Source organism: Vipera ursinii (assembly GCF_947247035.1).
Source record: "Vipera ursinii genome assembly, chromosome: 1".
NCBI lineage: Eukaryota > Metazoa > Chordata > Lepidosauria > Squamata > Viperidae > Vipera > Vipera ursinii.
The window spans coordinates 198,162,380-198,189,026 of NC_139512.1; the positions used below are offsets into that span (position 1 = coordinate 198,162,380).

The 26,647-nt window shown below is 36.9% G+C and overlaps 1 long non-coding RNA gene across 1 annotated transcript; it reads left to right on the forward strand.

The window, feature by feature from the left end:
- The first annotated feature begins 618 nt into the window (after window positions 1–618).
- Window positions 619–26,334, forward strand: LOC310644771. The gene is made up of 3 exons (XR_014493380.1): window positions 619–683; window positions 24,885–25,040; window positions 26,279–26,334. It is a non-coding gene; the product is annotated as an uncharacterized lncRNA (long non-coding RNA).
- Window positions 26,335–26,647: the final 313 nt, after the last annotated feature.

The following is a 26,647-nucleotide window of genomic DNA, read 5'->3' on the forward strand; positions in this document are numbered from 1 at the left end:
CAGCTCAACAATTAAACCAGTTCAAGTGGGTCAAAATACTAATTCCAAGATACTATCCAGTCTAAACTCAGTACTATTTCCTGTTGTTTCTTCCTTTGTTTTGCTTCACACTGGGTTCAGACCTTGGATTTCTCAGAGATCAAAGTTTGAATCACAAGACATTCTGAGCGTAATTCCCCCCTTCGCTTTCCTCATTCCTAAAAAATTCCCAACCTCATTTCCTTGCGCTGGGGGAAAAAAAGCTGCTTTGATTGCACATCGACCTACCCTTAGGTAGGTGGGAGTTGCCTGCCGTATGAGTTAACAAGCTCCTGAAAAGTTAGGTATAGTTTAGTTTTCTAATGATGTGTAAATCTCAGGGATGAAAGGAATGTGTCATCGTCAGAGAGATTTTTCTAGGCTGAGGATTCTGGGTTCTTCTTGCCTGCAATGCTTCCCCTGTACTCTGGCCAGGAGTCATGTGGACTTTGGCATTCTCACAAGCAGCCTTTTGGAGACCAAATGACACACAAAAATAGCATCTGCTCATCAAGACTGATTGGCTCGTTTCAGAGCAGATGGCTCTAAAATGCTGATAGAGCCCAGCATCTGAGGTGAACAAAGTGGGAAAAGTTTTGCTGGAAACAATGAAACGAAGGCTTGGACTAGAACCTTGTTGAAATATGCTTCCATTCAGCACCTAGGTAGGTTATTGGGTTAGACTTTAATGATAATAAAAATGGTCACAACTTTATACCGGTTGAGTCTTTGGGCCCCTACCAGATTGTTTGTTCGGATTTTATGTTTAGTCTAAATATGTAATTATTTTCTCTGCGCTCCTTATATTCAAGTGTCCCAAAGACCATTTAAACTGCAGGATTCTCAGGGGGGGGAAATAACCACTTAAACTGGGGAAAAGGGAATGTGATATTCTTCTGTCCATTGAAGAGAACCGCCCCTGCTGAAAGTTATTTTTTTTATAAACAGACAAGCAAATCTGAAACACCCAAATGAAGTCTGGATTTCCCAAACAATAATATCTGGATTTCTGAAGCAGTTCCTGGCTAAGGTGAAGCCAGCTCCTTCTACAATTTCAATTGTGTTCAGCTTCTTTGGAAATTGATCTGTCAGCGCATAAAATAAAAGAGGCAACCATTTTCCCCCAGAGCACCTTACCTGAGTTTTAAAATGGCAATCTAAAGGCACAGCCAGAGAGTTGCTTAAAGTGTTTTCCTCCAGTCCACAAGCCTGAAGAAAATAATTTTAAAGATGCTGAGCATTGGCCTTCTCACCAATCTCTACTGTGTGCCTCAGTAACAAGTGGAGCTGTCTTTCCTATTTAAAGACGAACAAGTGAAGAAACACAATTAATTCCCTTTGCTTTGCTTTCCCTCCCAAATGCTGATAAGAAAAATAATCACCAAGTGTTCTTTTTAATGGGAGAGCTGAGTGAGTGTAGGTGGGCTGTTTAGAATGGCTGGTTTACCTACCTGTCAAAAGTTGCCTGATTAGTAGATAGCAGGTACAGAGGTCTATTACATCTGTTACCTGTCAGGTGAACAATTTCTAAATATGTGTCCATCTAGTCGTTTTGGCATGAATTTATGGTTTTGAAGCTTAACCATATTTGATATACTGCAATCCAATTTCTGTTCCAAAACACTGAACCAGATCTAGAAAACTATGAACCAATCCTCAAATGGCTGCTTTGAGAGGTTCCAGGGAGAAAAATGGAATCTTCTGGAATGCCAGGCAGGTTCAGTCCCTAAATGATTAATTTTGTATGTAACTACTTCTGAATTAAAGAGACAATGTGGCAATCGTAATTAATTACCGCAAGGCTCAGTGATGAGGGATTCCAACCCAGACTTTTAAGAGCAAAAATTCAGAGTCTTCTGCCTACGTGGGTGAATCTATCAGGCTATTTTCTCTCACATTCAAAATCTCAACTTATTTCTGTCTCATTTATGATGACCTTTGCCGATTTTAATAAGCACTTACCAAAAAAAGGCAAACTAAGTCCTGATACATCTACACTTGAAACAAGGAAGGCAGCACTAAATTACATTATTATTATTATTATTATTATTATTATTATTATTATTATTATTAATAATAATAATAATAATAATAATAATAATAATATAATAAAAAAGTTGGAAGGGATCTTGGAGGTCATCTAGTCCAGGGCTTTTCAACCTTTTCACCCATTGTACCACTTTTAAGATATGGCAAAATCCGAGTAACACCAGTCACCTAGCAAGGTGTCAAAAACTTGACCAAAAAAAAAGGAAAAAAGTGATGAAGTACAGGTAGTCCTCAACTTACAACAGTTCACTTAGTGACTGTTCAAAGTTACAATGGCACTGAAAAAAGTGCCCCCAAAGCCACAGCCGAGCAAGACACCTGCCTGCCCGCCTGGTGGCACTCTTCCTCCTGCCCAAGGTTTTCATTGTTGTGAGCATTTCTGTTGAGGATTGGCAGTGGGGATGGGGGGTGTTTGGTTTTTATTCCCCCCCCCCCCGTCTGCTAGGTGGTTGCAGCAGGTTTTGGTCACTGCACATGACCCGGGGACACTGTGACCATCATAAATATGAATCAGTTGCCAAGCATCTGAATGTAAATCACAAGACCCTGGAGATGCTGCAACATTCCAGCTGATCGGCACTTCTTCTGGGCTCAGAAGTACCAGGATCAGCCCTGAGCTCCAGCTGGAGCCTGGCGCTGATCCTGGTGCTTCCACTGAGCCCTGACAGCCCTGCAGCTCCAGCCATCTCTCGCTCAGGCTTGTGCGGTGCCACCACCGGTTCAGCTCATTCCTCTCTCCCACTACCTCTTTTTCTAGGATGGTCACATACCACCTGCCAGGTGCCAATGTACCACAGGTGGTACCTGTACCACTGGTTGAAAAGCCCTGATCTAGTCCAACCCCCTGCTCAGGCAGGAAACCCTATACCATTTCAGACAAATGGCTGTCCAGTCTCTTCTTAAAAACTTCCAGTGTTGGAGCATTCACCACCTCTGGAGGCAGGTTGTTCCACTGGTTAATTGTTTTAACCGTCAGGAAGTTTCTCCTTAGTTCTAGGTTGCTTCTCTCTTTGACTAGTTTCCATCTGTTGCTTCTTGTCTTGCCTTCAGTTGCTCTGGAGAATAGCTTGACTCCCTCTTCTTTGTGGCAGCCCACAAAGAACTCATTTTAGAATATGTTATTTCAACCCCAGAACAACTGAGCAAACTGAGGTGAAAATGCAGCATGTACTAAATGGATAACCTACCAGCACATCAAGTTCATTGTAAATACAGTCTTGGATATATATATGGTTCGCATCCCACCAGGCTCAAGGTTGACTCAGCCTTCCATCCTTCCGAGGTAGGTAAAATGAGGACCCAGATTGTTGGGGGCAATAAGCTGACTTTGTAATAATGCCGCTTGGGGGGTGTATGAAAGCCCTAATAAGCAGTCATATACATAGAATGAAGGCTACTGCTAAGCTTGTAAGCTGCCCTGAGTCTTCGGAGAAGGGCGGGATATAAATGGATTTTTTTAAAAAAAAAAAAGAGAGAGAGAGCACAGTTCTAGGGGATGAAAAATGCCTCTCCGGTAGCCTCTCAGTTATAGCACAGATGCCTGTGAAATAATAATAATAATAATAATAATAATAATAATAATAATAATAATAATAATAATAATAATAATATAATTATAATAATTATAATAATTATAATAATTATAATAATTATAATTATAATAATTATAATAATTTTATTTGTATACCGCCCTTCTCCCGAAGGACTCAGGGCGGTGAACAGGGCAATACATGTTAAAAGACAAAATACAAAAATTAAGAGATTAAACAAAGTGCCCAAAACTATAACAATAGGTTAAAATACATAAAACCCGACCCCATCCCATCAGGCCAGGCCAGCTTGTTCGAACAGATAAGTCTTTAGATCCAGTTTCAAGCAATGCTTATCTTGAATGAGCCAGGGTAGTCCTTGACTTACAACAGTTTATTTAGTGACCGTTCAAAGTTACGACAGCACTGAAAAACATGACGTAGGACTGTTTTTCATATTTATGACCGTTGCAGCATCCCCGTGATCGTGTGATCAAAATTCAGCCTCTTGGAAAATGACTCATATTTAATATGGTTGCAGTATCCTGAGGTCACGTGATCCCCTTTTGGACCTTCTGACAAGCAAAGTCACTGGGAGAAGCCAGATTCACTTAACAGCTGTGTTACTAGCTTAACAACTGCAGGGATTTACTTAACAAATGTGGCAAGAAAGGCAATAAAATGGGGCAAAATTCACTTAATGACGGTCTTACTTAGCAACTGAAATTTTGGGCTCAGTTGGGGGTCATAGATCAAGGACTACCTGTATTGGTATTTTGGCCCAAATGAGGAAATCAAGCATGTATTTAATTCAGTCCTAACTTCATCCAATCTATTCACCGACTGAACAAGCATGCCTTCACACAACCCGTTATCACTTGTGGAAGAAGCTACTATAAGAATGCTGAGGATCAGAAGCTAAGAAAACTTAGAGGAAAACTCTGGGGCTTAGACTTAGGTCAGGGGTAGGCAACCTTGGCTCAGGAATTCTGGGAGTTGAAGTCCACGAGTCCTAAAAGAGCCAAGGTTGCCTACCCCTGACTTAGGGTCAGTTGCTTCCTAGTTCCACGCCATGAATGTCCATGCAATGAATATTGATAAAACATTAGCAAGTATCAAAAGCAATCTGAATTCTCATGTCTAATATCAAGGCCTTGGTGGAGCAGTGGGCTAATGCCTCCTTAAGTAACACCAGCTGCCTGCAATTAGTGCAGGTTCGAGTTCCACCAGGCTCAAGGTTGACTCAGCCTTCCATCCTTTCGAGGTAGGTAAAATGAGGACCCAGATTGTTGGGGGCAATTAAGCTGACTTTGTAATAATGCCGCTTGGGGTGTGTGTGAAAGCCCTAATAAGCAGGCATATACATAGAATGAAGGCTATTGCTAAGCTTGTAAGCTGCCCTGAGTCTTCGGAGAAGGGCGGGATATAAATGGGATTAAAATAAATAAAAAAATAAAGGCCGACTCACTTTGCACTTTCGCTGGTAGCCAGACAACAGAAACCAGGGAGAGGGGGAGGGGAGGGATGATTGGAGTGTATGGGTGGCTGGGCGGGAATTAAAGGTTTCATGTGCACCATTTGTGGCCTGGGAGAATTTCGACACCCTCAAGGTCAGACGATGAAAGCCTTCTGAGCCGAGCAGACTGTTTCCCAAAGCAAAGAGATTGCACTGCATTGGTGGACACTGGGCAGTGGGTGGCCCGGGGGTGGGGGAGGGGATTTTAACTATGCAACGTTTTGCGCCAAAAGGTAGAACTGCATTTGCTTTCTACTGTGCTTATATGGATCTATCAGTAAAGTTGCACTCTTTGTAAAATAATGTCCCAGGAGTTTCTTTTGCTGCATATGCCAATGGGACGGTTGACATCTAATGTTTAGCATGACACAAGGTAATATTTGTTATATGCCCATTATTTTATTATTGGATTTTTTTAAAATTGATTTTCCACCTATCTTGATATATTATATAAAAGTACTTTAGTTAGACCTGATTTTTTTTCACCATTCACTATTACTACTATTTACAAGTTAGAGTTTATCATTCAAAACACATTGTTTTTATATTAATGATATCATTACAATAAATTTCTTTTGATATATTTTGGGTTCTGGCCCTCACCCTATTTTATCAATTACATATGAATCATGTTTAGGAAAGTGAAGTAACTTAAGGATGCGACAGGTTTCATTGATAATAGATATTGGCAGCAGTTGCATATTTATTACATTTATTTTATAATTGATTTTAATATAATTGTATTTTATAATTGATTAATTGTAAAGGAGTTTGTAGTAAACATTAATTCAGTTTTCATGCTTTTTAATGATTTACAATGTTAGTACCTGAAGTCTAACCCATTTCTGGATAGATGGTGTACTAAGAAGATTAAATTTCATTAGAAATTTCATGGTGGTCATAATTTTGGGGGGGTTTAAAATCTGAAGTATACACTTTTGATACATTCCTTTAGATGTTGTGAATTTTTGCATACTTTTTGTACAGTGTTACCAAAGTTTTGTGTGGTCCTACTGATATATAATGAGACCCCATTTCAATAAATAATAACTGAGTTTGATGCTTGCTAGAAAAGTCATTAAAGTCATTAAAAAGTCATCCAACAGTTGATGTGTCAATGTGAAAAAGTAATTACCCTCTTAGACTCAATAAGCAGTTGCACTACTTTAAGCTGCAGGAATTGGTCATCAGTCTCTTAGATCAATGTGTAGGGATTCTGGCCATTCCACCATGGCAATTTTTTTCAATTCAGTCATATTTCTAGGTTTTTCTGGCATGAATTGTTCGTTTCATGTCCTTCTATAATAGTTGTGTGGATTTAGACCTGGAGTTTTACAAAGAATTGGTTCTTTTTCATTCATTCTCTTGAAAACTTGTTTATATGTTTTAAGTCATGGTCTTGTACATGACCATATTGTGTGTTAGCTGATGGACAGATGGTCTCAAATTCTACTACAAAATTGTCTGATACAAAGCAGAAATCACACTACTGTTAATTATAGCAAATTATCCAGGTCTTCAGGCAACAAATTTGCCATCTCTATGCTTTAGAGTTGGCGTGAATTTCTTGTGGAATGTTGTGTTCATATCCACCACACATAACGTGATGCAGCCCCAAAGTTCCACTTTTGATTCATCTGTCAATAGAATATTTATCCAGAAACATGCAAGATATGCTGGTGCTTTTCAGCAAATTTGATATTAGCATTAAATTTCTGCCTTTCTACTCCTGTGAATCCCCTTTTTATAGAGTGCTTTTTTTAATGATGGAGTGATGCTCAGTGAATTAAACCAAGGTGGGAGTTGCCTACAAATCCCTGGATATTGCTTGAAGTTATTTATGGTTTTGGGGCCAATTTTATGCTATACTTCTGCAGTAATTTTGGAAAGATGCAGTTGTCCCAATTTTTTTTAAAGTGCTGGATCCCTAGAATTATAGAAATTGTTCTGGAACATTTTGATAGGCACCAATGACTTTAATGGAGGTCTTTGGAGATTTCTTTCAGGAGTCATGTCTCCAAACATCCCATCTGAGGCACGCCATCAAAATATGAATGGGGGAAAACTTCACTGTAATGTGTGGTGAGAGAGTAGGAGGGAATTGGGGAGATTTATGAAAGAGGAGAACTGGCTCAAATTAGTCCTGATTCTTTTATGAAGTACCCACACAACTGGTCTTACTTATCCCTGGTTAAATTAGGCATATGATTACTTTTTCACCCTGGCACAGTACATGTTGAATGACTGTTCATGAAGTACGGTAAATGAAGCAAGCACTAAACTTGGATGCTACTCATTCTAGTTCCCTTTATATACCAGAAGGACTCATGCAAAGATGAGATAATATTGAGCAGCTAAAACATCTGAATGTGGGTGAATATAATTTCACAGAATTGTATTTACAATTTTGATGAGAAAGGATTGGAGACCATTTTTTTCGTATGCACTGGCATTCATGGATTTGTTCGGTAACCCTATCAATGACTATGAGTCAAGTTCAGTGTTGGCTACATGAACATCCAGGTTCCACAACAGCATATTATTTCATGCTGGTTGCTGGTTGCTCAGTTACTGGAGAAGATCTTGCCTTCAGATCCTCTTTGTAAGCATCTAACTGGCCGCTTGCTAAAACAGAATGGGGCATTGCCTAGTTTTTGTCAGACATTTACAATGTTCAACTAATTATTAAAAGTAGAGAAAGAACAAAGGGTTCATTGGCTCCTATGCACACCTGCATTATCCACTGCAAACTGTGTCTGGATTTATGTAGTGCCCTAAGCCCAGATTTGGCTTATAAAGTATTGTGTGAACCCAGGCATTGTTTAGTAGTAGATACCATATCAGTTGTCAAAGGAAAGCAGGATTGAGGGAAGAAGAGATGGCTGAGGCTGGATCAAAAAGCAGCTGGACCTGATATTCTCTCCTTCTCTTTTATTTCAACATCTCCCTCTTCTTCCTCCCCCAATAAGCTGGTCGAGAAGGGGAAGATCACTTCTGCTATCATTGATGGCTTGGCTAAGACTTTGATTGAAATGAAGTCTTAACCCACAGGTGGCCATTTATATGGCTGAAATGAGAGAGAGAGAGGGGGGGGAGAGAGAGAGATTTTAAGAGATTGCCTTAGCAGAATATAGCAGTTCACTATATTTACTTCTGCTTTGAGGTGCAGTGATGACACAGACATCATGAGATCAACATTTTTACGATAACGTAGTAGCATTGTGCCAGTGTTTATTTAAATAATCAATTCACCCACTACCACCACAGCAGCCACCAGGCTGAAGGACCCATTGCTGAGCACCTCCAGGATTCATCGCCATTGCCACCTCTAGCCCTATCACCACTTCTTCAGCCACAGCTGATCAGCACCCAAGGTATTCTATTTGACCCAGAAGGATTTTTATTTTATCAGAGTGGCCCTTTTCCCCTTTAACAAGCTGATACAGAAAATTCACAACATTTCACATTCATTAACATTCTATTGTTTCATGCAGGATTAGTGTTAGATTGCTTCTTAATATTATGCCCAGTGTTTAGTGAATGTACATGTACAATTTACCTCCCTTTCTAACCCATCTTGTGCAGGGACCCCCAAACACTATTGAAACATATATAGAACACACACAATACACACCACACATAATACACACAGAGGTTTTCAATAAGTATAGGGAATCAGTTGAAGAATTAGTAGTAAGGAGTAACAGTGAACAACTATTTTATCATATTTTATACATACATACACATACACACACAATAGAAGAAACACTGAAAGATAAGCAAGATAACAAGATAACAAAGCCAAATAGTAAGTCAAAATATCCAGGTGATTTAGAAGGATTTGGGCCACCAGCAGCAATTTTTGAGAAAGTGACTTGTAATGTTGGGTTGGTCATTTGTGAGGTACAACTGTTTCTTCAGTGACCCCTGGACAAAATTTGCAGCTCTACAGAAACCTGAAAAGCCCATTTAGCTGAACAAAATGGAAATAAATGTGATCAAGGGAAGAATGCCTCTCTCATATTACTTCCATCTTTCTCTGAAATTGGAGTTTTATCTTATTGCAGACAGAACCTTAGTGTGATTATAAATGTGAAGCCAAATTTACCTTTTCCTGAAGAAGATGTTAAGAGTCTCAGATCAATATTATGTAAATATTTGTAACTCAGCTGATGTGGATCTCTAGGCCACATCTATTATATGGGATAGGAACTTTCTCAGTATTATACACAGCCATGGGATAATGGCAGTACACTGAACCTATTCTGCTAAAACTAGAATTCCCATTTGTACTTATAGATTTGGAAAGTACTGAAGTGAGAGAATCTTATCGGTGGGAAAGAAGGGCTATGATTGAGTCAATTTATGAAACTAGACAACTTCGTGCAGCTTTTCCAGCATCCCCAGGACATGCTAAGAATAGTACTCCACACCTGAATGCAATTCTTCAGATTGCTGCTGATCCATTTTTGTGCCAGGTGTAATTTGACACAGCCCCAGCTGCCCAGACTGGCTGCTCAACAAACAGAAACATTCCATCTTGCCGTGTATATCTACACACATCTGTGAAGATAAAGGAAGCTGCTGTAATGGGCTTTGCAACTATGGCATATTTAAAGAATAAAAAGCAGAAGGAATCTGCTGCAGTCACGACGACATGGGGGAAACAAAAATCCATCAACAAGATGAAGCACTAAGGAAATATTGCTTGCACATATTGCATGGTTGTGCCAGACTGAATTAATGCTGAGACATTGGGAGTTCAAATACATTCAACTCCACCTGGCATAGATCCAAATCTGGAGAGTTGAGATGGTAAATGGGAATGGGTGCTTTCAGCCTGGCAGTGTATTTTCATCCTTGCATAATGTGATTTATCATTAGGAGAGAAGGAACAACATGTATAAAGGATGGCACTGGATGCATTCCTATGATCATAAGGGATGCAGGGCTGTTGCTGTCTTTTTGCTGGATTTTTAACTCCACCTGGACAGATTTGCAGATGGTAAAGTTTCACAATAGTTATATGGCCTGTACAAATGGGCCCTTCAGCACCTGGATGTGCAGATAGGAACAGACAAGAATAGTTCAGCAGATTTCCTCCACTTACCTACCTCAGATTAAGAAGATGTGGGTATCAGTTAGGAATCTTTCCTTAAACCACCATAATCAAATAGCTGCTTTACTTCTGCCTTAAGTCTTCCAGCCATGGAGAATCCTCCCACCACTCTAGATTATGGAAATATGTTGCTGAACTGCTCTTACCATAAATACATTTCACCTAAATTTTACCCCAGCTTAAGTTAAGTTTATTACATGGGGTCTTCTCTGTGTTCCCACACAAGAGAAGAGGATTGGAGTTTTAGACTACCTCAAAATGTATGTTCTCTATGGGCACATTATGACGGTTCAAGTATCAGTTAGCAGTATGTGGAATGGGTTTCTCCAGCATTGTCTCTAGGCTAAAGATGTTGATGGTTAAAATCTTCCGGCTATATTGCCAAACTTCATTTACCAAGACTAGCAGCCAATCGGGAAGTTCTCTTGGCCTGAGGACTCCTTTGGCAGAACTTTTTTTGCAGACCTCCCTGTCGTCCCAAAGAGATGTTTTTCATTGCCTTTGAACACAACACACTGGCTGACTGAAAAACCTTTGGCCGAGTTTCAAAGTTTTGAAAAAGACACAAAGCCTTTTCTTGAGATTTTGAAGCAATTTTTCACCACCTCAGCAAGGGTAGAATATCACCTTGCGGGGGGGGGGGATAAAGAAGACACCCACACCCTTTTCCATCAAGATCTTTTGTGGCAGGGTTTCGTGACTCAAACTTTTTAGGAAAGAACCAGTGTCAAATTCTGGCATCCACTTAGAGAGTTCTGATATTTCAGAAACAAATTAACTGGCCTGCTGGAATTTACACTAAGCTGAATGTGCTAGGGGAGTGTTTATTTTAACAGAGGTTGCCTTGGCTGGATGATGATTGAGCTGATAGCATAGAAAAGAAACTGGTATGAAGACAATGCAAACATGACTTTTAGCAGGCAAAAATCCAATTGCCTGACTCTCCAAGCACATGCCAGGAGAACGGCTTGAAGAGATCAGAACTACAGATAGCTTTCATTCACAGCTTCACGGCGTGCAAGTTAGAACAACGCTTCTTTCCAAGTTTCAGTCAGTATGAAAAGGGAAATTTTGACTCTGCTGACATCTGTGGCAACATTCTTGTGGATTGTAATAGAATTTGCTTTTACACATCTATTTTACACTCTTAAGAATCATTAAGAATCATTTACGGTATTGTTGCTCAAGGCTTCAAGCAAAGTGCAGAGAAAGAGGACTGCTGCCACATTTATTATATTTTTTGTATCATGGCAACAAAAAATTTTTTTCCTTTTAATATACCCTTACAAGTACTCTTTCTGGTTATAAGAGATTAAAAAAATATCACAAAATGTTTAGAAATAAATAAGGAATCATCCTATATAGTCAAATTGCGTGCATGAGATAATAAACAGTGCAATCCATTTGGAATTAAGATTAAAGATCGGCATTCAAAATTTGACTGATATGCATAACCCAGTTGAATAGGGAATGAAATTTTCTTACTGCTTAATGCAAGTAGTAGCCTATAATGTGGGAAGCATCAACAGCTGGCTTTTCATAGTAGTACACGGGAATGTATCACATTGGAAACTACTTCTCTTCCTGCCCCCAGCTCTATGTGAGTCTCGAGGTGCTATATTGCATGCTGACACACTCACCCGAACGTTTGAAAATGAAACGATAGCAGAGTAAATGTCAATGCATTCAACATGACACGGTGAGCACCAGATGTTGAACAGTTTCATCACTGTGGCATTTACTGTATCTTGAAATAATATTAATCCCACTGTTGTCCTTCTTGATGGAATCAACCATGAATATGCTTTATGGGACTGGCCAAAGTGCTAATAGGTTAAAGGAGCAACCCATCCGGTGTTCCACTAAATTAAGGTCGCTTCATGGGATTTAATGAAACGAAGTGCCGGATGGGATTTTCAAAGGACGTTCTTGTAATTCATGTCTATTTAGGGCTCCTGATAACCAGAAATCTAATTTCTTCTAGTAAAATAGCTTTTTCTGAAGGCCGGCCATGTGAAAAAGAGACGTTAAAGGGCAACGATCAGAGGATCTTGACTTTGTTATTTCACAAATCACATTTTGGGCAGAGGGGAATTGAGGAATAGAATTTGAAGTCTCAAAATTAATCAGAGTCTGTTTAATACTCTTATTTGTACTGCAGAAGAGCAGACATTTTCTAGCAGATACTGGATTCTATTATGAAAAAGAGATACTGTACAATCTTTACCATTTATCAGGAGCTGAAGAGGAGATTCTTATTTCTCACAACCTTGAACACATACTTTTGTTTTTCGGGGTCTCATACTAACACACTGTGATTAAGTCATATCTAAAATATATACATAACATAAAGTGAAGGGTGGGAAACCTGTTATTGGTTACATTCAGACATACTAAGCTAGATTTTTAATCACAATTTGATGAAGAAATAATATAAAGCCACTATGGATATGTTTACACATGACAATAAACTATATTATGACATTGTTATGCAGGAATGAGATTATTGAGTTTATAGGCAATAGAAAGATATGGATTCTCTAAGTACAGCATTCTTATTATTATTCTAGTGGATGGCTGATTCTCTGAAGTTTTTATTTTATACTTGTAAAATATGAAAAGAAATTATCCAGAGATAGAAAAATGTGATCTGTCAAATGAATTCTTCAATTATTCCTTTTTAAATAATTCAATCCTCCAAACTCTATAACACCTTTTTCAGAATAATCACCTCTGCAAAGATACAAAGAAACTATGGTTGTTTTGAAAAATAAAGCTTATAATGAATTCAAGTAGCTGTAACAGGAATATTTCAGATTTTTCAAAATAACTATTTGAAGGAAGTCAACATGTCAAAAAGAGCAGAGTCAACGGACTCATCTTTAAAAATCACAACTTCTGTATGTTAAAAAAAAAGGAACAAAGAAATGAGGAAAACCAGCTTCCAGGCAGCTAATGTGGATGATATATACTGTATACATGTGGCAGAAATGAACATGTAAAGCTCTTTCTTTAGATTCATTTACAAGTCTATAATATGAGCATCCTAAGCACACCTGTAATTTTGACTGACTTGATAAGGGAGAGAGAGAGAGAGAGAAGGAGGGATGAATTTTAACAGAGTATGTGGTGGTTGTAAATACTATAGTAGTTGATGTTTTTAATATTGCCCTCTGGCATGAACCTGCAGGTGTTCAGAAAGGCAGTTAAGACCTGGCTTTTGTCCCAGGCACTTGGGTCAGAATGAGTAGAGTTCCCAGAGGTAAGCTACAACAAATTTCAGTTCTGATTACCATTTAATTGTTTTACTATGTTTTGGAGGCATATATTGTTTCTTTTTTCTTTCCTTTTTCTTTTTTTTTTTGTTTAATGATTTTGTATGCTACCCAGAGTCAAATTCTTTCAGTTGGGTGGCCATATAAATGTTATAAATAAATAAATGGAAGCTCTTTTATATATTTTTTTCATGAAGTACATGCAAATACATCGACCATGTTTAAATTTTCAAAAGTACTTCATTCTAGAAGGATTTTGCCCAGAGATTGTTAACTATAATACTATAGAGCAAGTCTACTACTCTAGCAATTTTGATTGAGTACATAGTTCAAATATCCAAGCACAGTAAAGAAGTCAAGTTGGGTTAGGTAAATTATTCTCTTTTTTTTTGTTTCTGCATCTTAGCATCTGATCTGTAAAATGGGACTATTAATCAAAGCCTGTCATATGTAATTTCTGTAATTAATGATGTCCCATCTCCCCCTTCCACCATTTCTCAGCCGTCTTCTTTTTTCGGTTTCCAACATGCTTTAGAATTTATTTCTAAACATTTTATTGCTGTGAGGAAGTGGAAGGTGTTATTGTTGGTTTTCTTTTCTGGTCTATATTTTTCCATTGCTTTGCACCTTCTCTGGCTGGTCATAGATCCTGTTCTAAAAGAAACTCAGTGAAAGAAATCCCTTTGAGATTTAATACAAGACTATCAGAGAACTGACAATACAATGAAAAGAAAGGACATCATGCAATCATTTTGGATATCTGAGGTAAAGGGAAGAATGTCACAACCTATAAAGGAATTTAGAGATGACTTTAGAGAATGTATGAAAGAACTGTTAAGGAAAGATTTGAAGAAGTGATTAAACAGTCCACATATGGAAGCAAGAGAGAAACTCAAAATAGTTCTGCTTGATTTTGTTTAGTATAAGTTAGAACTCAGAGAAATTTGGACAGACTTTCAAAATTCTACTGTTATACAACCATAAAGTAAACTTTCCTTGCCATGTATGTTTCTTGATCTGGCCTATCTAGAAGAGCTGATACTTCACAACCTTTCAGGCTTTCCATTTTGACAAACCTCATTTTGAAAACATACATAAATACAAAAATTCAAACTCATTTCATTCTCATTGAATGGAAAATATGGTCAGGGAAAAAAATACAGTGGACTTTTTTCAGTGCAACTCCTGTTTCAGTAGCTACAAAAATAATTTATTCTAGGCACTTGATGTTCATATGCAAATATGCTTCACATCTGTGAATCATGAGTCATTCCAGCATTATTTTAAACTTTTCAGCTTTTTGGAGCATAGCATTTTAACTGGAAGTCCAAATTTGTTCTGTTTCTGGTCTTGCTCCCACTACTGTGTTTATGGTCTGTGACTACATATCCTGTGGACATTGGTTGGAAAAAAAAACAAGAACCTTGTTCAAAGAAAGAAGCTTTGGGCATATAGAAATGATGTCAGTGCCAGTGAAGCAGAGGGAACTGGGGAAGATTTATTTAAACAATACTTCACTAATAATAAACACCATCAAGCCAAGCCATTAAGCTGACCCTTCAACGGCCCATCTGTCATACAGTTAAGACCTTTAGAAGTTGTTCAAGAAAATGTTAAAGAAGATGACATTCAGCAGCACAAAATGCTTGAGTGGTTAATGCAACATGAAAAGGAACTAGCCTGCTGGAGCACTTGATATACAGATGGAAGGCTCTAGAGCAGGGGTAGGCAACCTCGGCTCTTTTATGACTCATGGACTTCAAATCCCAGAATTCCTGAGCCAGCTTGGCTCAGCTTGGAAACCTCTCTCTTTCCCCTCAGCTTGGCTGACTGAGGAATTCTGGGAGTTGAAGTCCATGAGTCATAAAAGAGCCGAGGTTGCCTATCCCTGCTCTAGAGTGTGAGAGGCCCCCTACCCAGTGCTTTCAATCTGAGCAAAGTGTGGGGAACGACAAAGAAAAATCACCTTCAGCTAATGGCTTAACAGCAATCTGCTTATGAGCTACTACCAATAGGAATGTTGACAAACCAGCAGGGGAAGAGAACAAGGATGATAGCAAGGAAAAGATGGTTAATAGTAAGAAAGAAAATGACTCCTACTGCTACTGGGCCTTATCTCTTAATCCTACACCACAATGGATTAGATTCAAGCTGTTAGTTGAATTGAAAAAGCCATCCTAAAACTATTTGCTCAGTTAGGTCCCCTTTCAGTCTAAATTTCAGGTGACTTAATTTAGGTGAACATTAACTTGTTCTGCTCAATTATAGTAGCTATATTCAGTGTATCTAATTGACATTCAATATTAGATTTGCATTGCCACAATGCCTGCCTGATAGTCTGTGGGAAGATTAACATCCTCTCTAAATCTAACACACAGTACACTTTTTTTAAAGGAAGATATACCTAAAATTGTAAAGTGTGAACATGACAAACACCATATGCCACATTCCGGTTCTGTGTGCTTATGCTAAGCAGAAAGAGTCTGGCTAAATGCACATTCATGTCCAGATACGTTTCTTAGTATCTCATTAGGGAAAGATGAAGCTTGTTATGATTGCACACTTAGAATACAACACACATAACACTATAATAATTAAAAAGAAAACAAAATGATGTGAATGTGACAATATCTAGGGATAACATAATCAAGGAAAAAGAATTGGGAAAAATGCAAAATATAGAGATATAATTATTAAAAGGGGTACAGTATTGGGGGAAAAAAGTCATCCCTATTTGTGCTTTAGATAAAGGGTGTCAAACTGCCGGCCTACAGGCCGGTTGCATCATATGGAGGCCACACCCACCCCAGCTCCGGCAATACAAAAACAGTCGTGATACGTCGCAACATGTCACGTGACGTGGCGAGTTTCACACCCGTTCTTTAGATGAAATAACAAACAGATGATACTATTTTTTATAAGAACTAAGTATTTCTGTGGATTTAAAACAGGGGTCTTCAAACTTTGCCCTTTTATGACTTGTGGACTTCAAGTCCCAGAATTCCTCAGCCAGCGTGTCTGGCTGAGGAATTCTGGGAGTTGAAGTCCACAAGTCATAAAAGGGCCAAGTTTGAAGACCCCTGATTTAAAACAACAACAACTATTCCTACAGCTCTGCTTGGGCATATGTTTTACCTTACAACAATATTTGGATAATTCCCAGATTCCTGCCTGGAATTCAAATTTCCATGGTCAAGATGTGATTCTTTGTGTTGATTTTTATCCTATATTATATTTTGGCAAATAAAAACATGGTGCTGATTATATTATGGTTCGTTGCACTGTTACTCAGATGTTTAGACTGGATTTGGTATTGTTATCCACCTATTAAGTCCTTTCCAAGGACCTAGGATAGGTAGATGTTGTTGTTTACTAAGTCCCAGAACACTTTAACCTCCTCATATTCTATTACACTGTCTAATTTTTGGTTCCACCAGTTCTTTTTTGAAGACAAATAATATTTCTTCCAAATCTTCCAATGCACCATTGTTGCTACTTTATCATGCTGTTGTTTGTAGTCAGTCTGCATGATCTTCTTGCAACAGCTAATTAGATGACTTATTATTATTATTATTATTATTATTATTATTATTATTATTATTGTTATTGTTATTGTTGTTGTTATTGTTGTTGTTGTTGTTATTGTTGTTGTTGTTGTTGTTATTGTTGTTGTTGTTATTATTATTATTATTATTATTATTATTATTATTATTATTATTATTATTATCAGTGCTTTTTTTGTAAAAGAAAAAGGTGCCGGAACTCACACATGTCATACAACCTGCCTTGCCTACCCTACAAGGTTCCATCCAAAAAAGGTGCCGGAACTCCGTTCTGAGCATTCTATGAGAAAAAAAGCCCTGATTATTATTATTATTATTATTAAATAGGTGAATATAAGTGTTCTTGAGGCTCAGTTTGAATCCTTCAGTTACTGTAAAGAGGACCCTTTGAACTGTCCTTGCTAGTCAAACACAAACTATGTTTGCTTGAAATAGCACTCAGGGCTTGCAGAGGATAATCTGTGATGACATCAAACATTATTGTTATTGGATGTATTAGTAACAATAAATATTTCTGCATTTTCCTCCTTCAGCATATAATGCATTGAACAATGTCTTTTTCTTCAAAAAATACATTGTGGTATAATAGTAGAGTTTGCATGTAGGATTCACATTTTGACAGTGCTAATCTGACCCCAGTTACTCAGTGAGATGCCTTGCTTACAGGATCATTAGAAGAAGCAGTTGACAACCTTCTGCAATGCACAGCAAAAGGCAAAAAGATCAATTACAAAAACGCTTAGTATGCAAACTGTATCTACAACTGCATGATGACATTTTTAAAGACAAACAACTCTATTGCTTGTAATGTAGACAGAAGTTTCTGAGTGGAGAAACAAAGTTTCAGGCAGTGAGAGAAGTGGGTCATGGAGTAGGAAAGAACTTGTACTCCACAGAAAGAGTACAACTTAGAGAAAATGGCGAGTCCTTAGTTCATATTTCAGTTCAGAAACAAAGCTATTTGAGAAGATAGTGGAGAGCAGCATCTGCTAATAAGCAATTGGATTTTATTTCATTCAACAACTTAAATCTTCAATAGTTGAAGAAATGGCTTGAATTATGAGACAACTGACATCATAATGGACCATTGTATATAAACCCTGAAATAGGCAATCCACAGTACAAAGCAGGACTGGAGACCTGTAACACTCAAAATATTGCTCAGCTCCAGTTCCTACCAACACAATCTGCATGACCAAAATGACATTAATAACCCCCCCAAAAAAACCAAGCATCACCCCACTCCACAACAATATAAATAACTGAATGTATTAAAAGTAATTATAATAGCAAATGAAATCTTAACTACTGTTTTTAGAATTTTCAGAAGAAGCCTTCAAAGGAACAAGCCTCTTTCTTTTCTTTACTGTAGTTCTTGATCAATTGCTTAGTGACCAATCAAAGTTATGACAGAAGCCCCCTCCCAAAGGTACTTACAACCCAGTTCTGAAGACCCAATGGCTGCCCACTCCACCCATGATCAAATGACCTATTTTGGGTGCTTGGATACTTGGCATTTATGGTTGTTTGCAAAATCCCACAGTCATGTGATTACAATTTATGATGGTTTTGCCAAAAACTGCCCTTTACTTTCAATATTCAGCAAAAACACTCCATAGCAAACAATGGGATCACGTAACAACCACAGTGATTCACATAAACAATTGCTGCAAAGAAGGTCATTAAATCAGGTTGGGCATGTGGATGGCCTGCTTTACAACTGTCTTAAGTTACAACTGTAATTGGCAGGCTCCATTACAGTGGTAACTTGACAATTCCCTGTATATATTTTATAGCTACATTCATGAACATCTCAAGGCAGGAATAATTTTTGTTGGGAGTGGGTTTCAAAGCTCACATGGAAATGAAAAGGCCAGACTTCATGTTGCTACTAGCTCAGTAAGATGTGTGGATTTCAGCTCCAAGAATTTTCTAGTCAAGTATGCTGGATGTGGAATCTGGGAGTTGAAGTCCACATATCTTAACTTGTTAAGGTTGAGAAACACTGTACTAGGGTAACCATGATTATAGCTGATAGTTCTCTCCACATGGCCTTCATAAAAGGTGGAAATCATATAGAAAAAGATGCTAAAACTACAGGGACTTGTCCAAGCAAATGCTAGCAGTCAACACTGTGTCAAAGACACACACACACAACACTGAGTCAAAGACACACAAACACACACAGAGAGAGAGAGAGAGTTAACATTCACATAAACTTTCAATAAACTGATACTACCTAGTTGTCAAATAATTTAATGATGTAGTGACATTCTTTTTCTTTTTACCACCCTATAATCCCTTACTTCAGGGTGGGGTTGGGGGGACTGAATGGAGCTGAGCATTTACTGGCTGAATGCCCTTCCTGACACCTTTGTGGAGGATGCAGTAGATATTTTCTCTTTGCACACTGATAGAGAAACATCTGCCACTTCCTAGGATTGAACTCTCAAAACTTCAGAGTGGGAGGACAGTATCTTCACCTCTAGGTCATCTCACTGCTCTGCTGTAGTAACATTCTATAATACAGCTTCAAGCAAAATGGCAAAATTCTAAATACTGAAACCACTAAATGAATCAGGATTGAATAATTTGTAAATTATCAAAAAACAATAATATCTGGGAACTCTGGGCTTGTGGTCCTAATATATCGCTTGAAGCATCAGGTTTGACAAATGTGTTTTCTAAAACTCCATACACATATGATAAATAGAACAAGAATAGTTGTGAATGACCTTCGATGCCTATTTATATAAATATTTAGTTGTAAAAATATGTATGTAAATATTTAGCTGCACCTGCATTGTTTCCACAAAAACTTCAGTGTTCAGTGATGTGACATGAATGATTACAAAAAATGCAACTGATATAACAGCATTTTCATTTTTTTACCAGATTTGATTACCAGACTCTATAACACACTAAACTGCTATGATATAGAATGAATTCTAGTTATCTGTTTGTATTCGTAAAATCTTATTCAAAGCTATCAGCATTCTTGCTTCCATTAACATTTTATTCCAAAGTAAGATTTTTTAAAATTTTATTAAAGTTTATAGGGTTTGCTGCTACAGCTGCTGCGGATGTTCAGAAGGCGAGCTCCATCTTCCATGCCTGATTTTGCACCACTGGGGCACTCTGGAAAGGGTCGAAAGTCACCCTGTAGGAGCAACCAGCAAGGAGGGGATCGCTGCTTGATCGTGGGAGGGTGGTAGCCCTTCCTCTTCATCCAGGGCAGCCTTCCAAACTGGCAGATGAAAGACTGGCCATAGCAATATAGCTTATCACTAGGCTGCAGACAGCCAAAGTCAAACTTACTACCAGGCACCTACAAAGCAGCACGGATGAGTCTGGGTGAGATCTACCTCTCTTCAATCCTAACTATTTTTTCCACCTCTATAAGCTGCCCAAAGTATTTTTCCACTGTGAGAGAGGGAAGGGAGATTCTATCCCACCCTCTAAAAACAGTGGCAACTGACTATTCAGGGGAGCTTAAAACATTGTAAGAATAACCTGATTCTGACTGGATCTTTATCTTTTTAAAATTTGTGGACTAAAAGAATTTTTTATTCTTATTGAAGATTTGGGTTTTTACTACAAAAAGAAGGAAAATTGGACAAAGGATTATAAAAATTTTGGACTAAAAAAAACTCTAAATGGTATGGGTGACATCTTGTGGCTAAATCTGATATTACAATCTGTTATTGCCTAAAAGAGACTTGGCTTGCAGCCCAGACTATAGATAAGACTGCAACCTTGACAAATATCATTTGTGAAAAGCCCAGCTGTGTTCTGTACTTAGTGACAAAACTATTTTCATTCTCTGACTGTAAAGCTTTCAACTTAACACTCTACTAAGAGAACATGGATGAAGATCAGGAACAGATTCTCTTTATGTTGAAAGCAATTCATGAGACTATTCTTAAAGCTACTGATGAAATAAGAAGCTACAGAAAAAAACAAGATGCCAGTCTGGATATACGAACCCAAACTTTGATTACAACTAAAGAATTAACTACACAGAATGTAATAGAAGAAGTGGAACAATTAAATACTATGATAGAAGATTCAACTGACCAACAGATACAGTTAATAGAAAACCCAGAAAAGAGATTGACAACATGGAAAAGTGAGAAGACTTTCTATATAAATCAGAAGAAACCTGAGGATCAAGAGGAAGAACAGACTGAAGGGAAGATAAACATTTCAGGACAACTACGTCGAGATGGAAAAATAGAGAGACATTTTGTTAGTCCTTCCAAAAAATGGTGATCGGATGGCCTTTTCTACTTCAAACAATATATATCATAATACAGGGAGATCTATTTGATGACTTAAAAGCAGGGATATGGAAGGCGAGTTGGCAAAGAAAGCAAGCTAGAATAAGTCTTAAGAAAATTGGTAAATTATTAGTGAGAATCAAAATAGAACATACTCAAATAGACAAATGTGTATTTTGAGTACTAGATTTTGTTATGAGCTGGGATAAAGAAAACTTTGGTCATTTAAAACTTGGAAGTATAAATATTAAAAGTTAAATATGAATATTGATTTGCTTATAAGGCTTGAATGCAAAAGTAATTAAGATATATATATATAAGCTAAAAATCTATTAATAAATATAATAAATATGTTTTTACTTAGCTGCTATAATAAAAATTACTAGCTTAAATATGAGATAGTAAACACCCAGAGAAAAAGAGAGGAAGTATTTAATGTTGAAATAAGAAAAATTTTGGTTACTAAATTTAAGACATTTGGAAATTAATAGAAAATAAGAATGTTATACTGTATTATTAATTAGTTGATATAAGATGGTGAGAAATAGAATATATTCAAATAGATAAGATGTATATCTTGAATATTAGATTTGGTGATGAATTGGGATAAAGGGAACTGTGGTTATTTAAAACTTGGAAATTATAAATATTAAATATTAAACTTAAACATTAAAGGGAAACTAATAATTGGGAAAAACTTAGGACATTGATAGTCTATAAAGATTGATTGTTAAAATAACCAGGATATGTATAAACTAAAAATTATTGATAATGTAAGAAAATTATTTTTATTTAATTGATATAATAAGAATGGTATTCATTTAAACATGAGACATTAAACACTAAGGAGAAAAGAGAGGAAGTATTTAATGTAATAGTTTGAGATTTGTACTAAATATATTGGTATGTGATTGAATGATCGATTAACTCATCTGCCACGTTGCTTTTTAAATATTTAAATGTAAAACTAGAAAAGCAATAAAAAATTTTTTTAAATAAAGTTTATAAAACTTTTTTTGCTAAAGATTGAAGGAGACTCACTTTTATAATAGGAGGGGACTTTAATACCCATCCATTCAAAACTCAGATTGGAATGTATAAAAGGCCCTCTCTGAGAGAAATGGGCATACAAAAATGTAAAGTATAAATGAAAATAAAGAGACTTCAACATTTAATGCATAGTCTTAGGTTCATAGACATTTAATAACCACAGATTTTTTTGTGTTATTTAGCATTCATAAATAGTAAATGTATAATAACAGATCACAATTATTATTGCAGGATTTTGACAATAGTACAAATTTTAACTTGATGCAGGAAATCTGAAAAAAAAAGTTTTAGATAGCCATACATAGTCTATCCTAGATATAGATTTATATCTACCTGAATAAAATATAGATGATTTTGTTGCAGGGTTCATAATTGTCCATGTGTCTATGAATCCAAGATTAAGCATTAAATTTTGAAATTTCTTTATTTTCATTTATACTTTTCATTTTTGAATGCCCTTCTCCCTCAGAGAGGGGCTCTTATACATTCCAATTTGAGTTTTTAATGGATAGGTATTAAAGTCCCCTCCTATTATAAAAGTGAGCCTCCTTCAATCTTTAGCAAAAAAAAGTTTTATAAAGTTCAATAAAAATTTTAAAAAATCTTATTTTGGAATAAATAGCAAAAGAGTAATAAAAATGTTGACTGTGGAAAGTTATAAGTAGATTAAAGGGCCAGATGGATTGAGATAAGATTTTGAAATTCATTACAAGAAGCCTTCCAGTCGAGTAGAATTCTATAAAAATAGATGGAGAATTTTAAATTAAGTATAAGAAACCCTCCTGTGGGTAAAATGTTGTTAATTAGGGGAAAATCATGATAAGATGGGACTCTGAAAATAGGACAGTAGAGGGAACCAAGAAGGATTAATGGTTATAATTAAAGGAGCAGAAACACACTAATATAGAATGGAGGAAAATATTCTAACTTTGGAAGGATTCAAGAATATTTACAAACAACACACTCAGAAATTACTCTTAAGATTGTTGGTTATCAAAAATTAGATTTAAAAATGGCCAGAAATGAAGAACAATTTTCACTGGACTGAACAACTGACTGAAGTTTATTTGAATGTTGACTTAAAAATGACACATTATAAGAAAGAATTGTCTTATTTTGGATTTACAAAAGAAATATGTTAAAGTTCGGAAAGAGTTTTTGAGAAGAGACAAAGAAAAAATGAAAGGAAATCGAGTTCTGGGACACTATTTAAAGGGATTAAAGATGAAGAATGTTGAAAGCAAAGGTAAGGTATATAAGGTTGGTTTATTTGATTAAAAGCAAAATATACAGTACATGTTGCTATTTCTGGATTAGGACCAAATGATGAAGGCTTAAAATGGACAGTGATTAATATTTATATGTATTTATAAGTAAGGGTGTAGGTGTATAACTATACTGTATGTAATGTATTTATATGTCTGTTATGTATATGTACACTTTTGAGAGCAGGCAACAGAATTTAATTTTTCATGTGTGCCAGTGTGCCCACAGTAAAAAAAAATGACGATAAAGGTATCTTGTCTTGTCTTGTCTTACCTTGCCTTGCCTCACCTCGCCTCACCTCATCTCAAGAATATGTTTATAGATAAGAGATAAGATGTTAGAAGAAGAGATTATTCAATTACTGAAACTGTACTTGTGATGGAGGAACTCATTTCTTTCTTTATACAGTTTTTTTAACTATATTTTTTAATTTTTCATTTTTTCTCAATACTTTTTTCTTTTTACTCTTATGGTTTTCTTAATTTGTATTAGTTTTTAATCTCTGTAACTGTAAACTTTAATTTAAAAAATTATTGTAAAAAAATTTAAATGAGTTGTTTGTATCTTTACAATATTTAGAGTGCTATTTTAATGATTCTAAAAGACCTTCTCCAGTCTGGGCACCATCGACAGTAGATGTGTGGCCTTCAAATCCTAGAATTCCCCAAGAACATGGCCAGCAATGGTGGAATCAAACTTTACATATTGATCAGCATTCTGATGGGGAAAGATGAGTACAGAGGAAAATAAATAAATGGGATGCCCTGGGCATTAGAGGATTGCTGCCTTGTTTCCTTCTTTTAAAGGTTCATTTCTAGGCAGGCATACATATTCAATTCAGTGTTGGCTTCTGGTGATTGCCTGGACCGGCACCTGAAGTTTTCTTGGCAAGATTTTTGAAACTGATTTGCCATTCCCTACTTCCTGGAGCTGAAAGAGAGGGACTGATCCAAGATCACCCAGATGGACTTGAGTCTAACATGGGACCTGAACTCACAGTCTCCTGGTTTTTTAGCCTAATGCCCTAAATCACTACCCAACACTGTCACACTCTCCTCTCCCCCCCCTCTCTCTCCTCTAATAAAATATATTGCATCTAATATTATTTATGCTTTTCTTATCAAATTTCTTTAACAGTTTTTTCAGATGATTCTTGAACATTATTCTTCTCAAGCTGGTCCTATTTCAATAAGAGTTTTTCTTTTTCCCTAAAATGAAGATGCAGAGAACTGATGGTACATTCAAAATCCCTTGAGGGTTAGGGTTAGGGTTAAGAGGACTTTAAGAGGAAACACAGAGCAGGAGTTCCCCTTCTTTTTCAGGCTGAGGGTTGCCCTCCGCCTTTGAGATGCATGCCAAGGCGGCACTCCAAAATGTAAGCAAAGGAATAGATGAGGCTACGACAAAAACTAATTTTGATTTCCTTTGAAAGCAGAAGCAGTTTACAAAATGCAGTCAAGAGGATTTCTCTTCATGTATTTAATTATTCTCCTTTCTTTGAGAAGAACAGTCACCATTCAATGAGTTTGGGAGGCCCTCTGGACATTGTGCCCAAGGCTTTAGCGAATCTGTGTGTTTTCTTAATTGAATTTCTCTTTAACGTGCAAACAGTGATTGTCACTTATGGCCTCTTTTTTTTTAATCAAACTTAAACGCTTCCTAAAAAATGGATGGACTCAATTATAGCAGCAGTGGATGAAAACTTAGGAGAATGAAGGACCAGGCTGGGGACAGACGATCCTGGATAAACAAATGCATAATTTCACCTGTTCCTTTTCATTCTAGTTGTATTATTATTGATCCAAAAATATCCAAGCAGTTGTGCTGTTTCATGAGCTCTTAAGCAAAAGCTGGCAAAAGATATCATGGGTGTGATTTTGTAAAAGAGGTTGTGCCTTAATCTGACTTTTATGTCATTTTCTTTGTTTCCTGATTTTGTATTTACTGAACAATAAGTCTTTCTGGGGGGAAAAATGGGAATTTGCATAATTTGTAAAACAAGTCTGATTTGTTTAACTTACACAAAATTACTCATTATTATTTGGAATGATAAATTTTAAAACAGTCAGATCCATCAGATGTCTTTTGTTTTCCCACGTCCAAGTCCTAAATTATTGTCCTTCCTTGTTACATATACGCTGGATGTGTCTGGTTTATTTTTAAAAAAAATTCTTCTAATATAGAAGGAGTATGCAACTCATGAAAGGTTTTCTCTGATTCCAAGTAAATTCAAACTCTCTTGAAATGAGGCTGTGTTTTGCAAAATAAGAAAAAGTTGGACATCATCAATGAGGTTACCAAGTTTGGGTAATGAAACATCTGCAAGAGAACAACCTAGCTCAGAGAACACCTGGGACCCCTCATTTCAACCCTGAACTGCAAATATTCTCCTTTATTAGAAAGAAATCACATTTTCCCTCTTTCACTTCCACTTATTCAATTAAATTATACTTAATGAAAAGTATGTAGGTTTTTTTATTTACAATTATTTATCAAACACAGGCCCCACATGTGCATTATTAAACACCATTCCAAATTAAATAGAATGCAATGTAATGACTTTCCAGTGAGGTTGGTCATGTATGCATTCATTTCCTTTTTCTTTTCTGCCAGGTTAGGGCACGGGGGAGTCACAATTTGGTTACAACTTCCAGAGGTCTTTGGTGGCCAGCCCCAAGTCCTGAGGAAGTTGTTTACAGCCCCAGGGTGTCTGATTGTGCACCTACCCTTTAGATCAGTGGATAAGCCTGGAAGTAGGAGATGTGGCCGAGAAGGGGATCAGGTAAGATTATGTAAACAACCACTCTGCCTTGAAAATGGGTTTCTGACATCTCTCCGGTTGTTGTTGTCGAAGGACAATTGGCACTTCTCACATTTCAGACCTCATGCTTGGATGCTTTCATCTGAAACTCTTTAGGTAATAGTAGCCTTTCAATGTTATGATATCTCTGGATGAGATTCAATAAAAGAAACTCCCTTTTT